Genomic DNA, 1,900 nt, shown 5'->3' on the forward strand with positions numbered 1-1,900 from the left:
CGACGATTTTTTCTTTAATGTTGCACTATCTTTTTTGGCTTTTGATTTATCAACCGATTTTGACTTACCATCACCTGATTTAGTGGCTGCAGCTGATAATTTAAATGAACCAGATGCCCCCTTTCCTTTGGTTTGAATCAATTTTCCACTAGTAACAGCCGATTTCAAATAGCGCTTAATAAATGGTGCCAATTTTTGGGCGTCACATTTATATGTTGCACTAATATATTTCTTAATTGCCAAAAGTGATGAGCCACCACGTTCCTTCAAATTCTTAATCGATGCATCTACCATTTGTTGAGTTGGTGGATGAGTGGGAGCAACCGATGGTTTTTTGGGTTTAGTTGCTTTTTTAGCAGAAACTTTCTTCTCAGCAACAGCAGCAGAAGCAGCTACTGGTGAGCTAACATTTGCAACAGCGATTGTGTCAGACATTTTCACTTAATTATTTTATTTAAACTTTTATTAACACTTGAAAATATTTATCAATTTAAGCACACAAAGCACAAACTCACTATTTATACTTTTTTATACAAGCGCATTGAATGCGATACTCTGTTTAAAATTTGAGAAGCGCAGCGAAAAGATGGATGACAAATGTTTTCATTTCAGTGCTACGTACCATTTACATTTGATAAACTTTTCATCTTAATAAATTAATTAAAATTCACATATTAAAGTTATTGCAAATATTCATGTAAAAATAGATAACTGAAATGTGTTAGTTTAATATACGAATTCATTTAAATTGATGAATTTCATATTTTCGGAGTGTCAGGCATTTTAATCAAAAGTTTGCACTGATAAAATCGAATTTTTTCTCAATTAAGTGAAATTTCTTAAAATATATTTGTACTAATCAAAATTTTAATTCGGATATATAAAATATGTTAAATTAGAAATCAAAAAACTTATCTTCGTTGAGTTTTAACAACATTATTTTATTTTAAAAAATTTTTTAAATATTTCTATTGCAACACTAGAGTAACCCTATATGGCTTCACTTAAAGGCATCTAAAGTTTGGAATTTTAGTCTGAATTGATTATTGATATTGGACGTCTACAACTTATATGTATAATTAAATGAAATTTCATGACATTCAAAAAAAAATAAAAAAAATTCTCATTGAATGCTTATTAATTATCAATATGATTATAATATACATATCTGAACATAATCGGACATCAGCGTCCATTTTAAGTACTATAATAGGTGGATGAGTATGAATTTGTACTATGCAGATTCATTTTGTATTTATATGATGAATGCTTATAAGCTTTAAATCAATAATTGATATGGTAAAAAATTATAACTAATATTATTATGCACGTAAATGTATGCGCGCGTATGAAATTTTTCCATTGAATCTATAGAAATATTAAATTGTATTCCAAGTATTTATTCAATTAAATGCAATTTAATAAAAAAAATATTTATGTACATATATATACATAAAATAAAAGAAAAAGTTGGATATGCCAACAACACGCGGTGTTCCCAAGCGGTCCCCCATCTAAGTACTAACCGCGCCCGACGCTGCTTAATTTCGGTGATCGGACGAGAACCGATGTATTCAGCGTGGTATGGTCGTTGGCAAAATTTGTTTGCCTAAATTGGTATAAGTATGGCTACTTTAATGTGTATACTCGCAGCTGTGAATTTGTCCTTTTTTTTTTAAATGATATAAGTCGATTTAAGTAAATTTTGTTATATACTTTATAGTTTAGTGTATTCAGATACTCTTGCTACTAAAATCAGATTAAGTTTATTTTTTACAAAAATGAACTTATGCCATTTTTGAAAATAAGCCTGCTATTATAGACATATTTATATCGCTTGGCTTGTGTCGGGGTATATTCATTTGCATGAGTTTTCATTATGCATACATACGTATGCTAC

The 1,900-nt window shown here is 29.3% G+C and overlaps 1 non-coding gene across 1 annotated transcript; it reads right to left on the reverse strand.

Moving 5' to 3' along the window:
* Positions 1-1,477: 1,477 nt before the first annotated feature.
* Positions 1,478-1,596, reverse strand: LOC137242956 (5S ribosomal RNA). The gene has a single exon (XR_010950421.1). It is a non-coding gene; the product is annotated as a 5S ribosomal RNA (ribosomal RNA).
* Between the last annotated feature and the right edge of the window lie 304 nt (positions 1,597-1,900).

Source organism: Eurosta solidaginis, chromosome 2 (assembly GCF_040869045.1).
Source record: "Eurosta solidaginis isolate ZX-2024a chromosome 2, ASM4086904v1, whole genome shotgun sequence".
In the NCBI taxonomy this organism is placed as follows: Eukaryota; Metazoa; Arthropoda; class Insecta; order Diptera; family Tephritidae; genus Eurosta; species Eurosta solidaginis.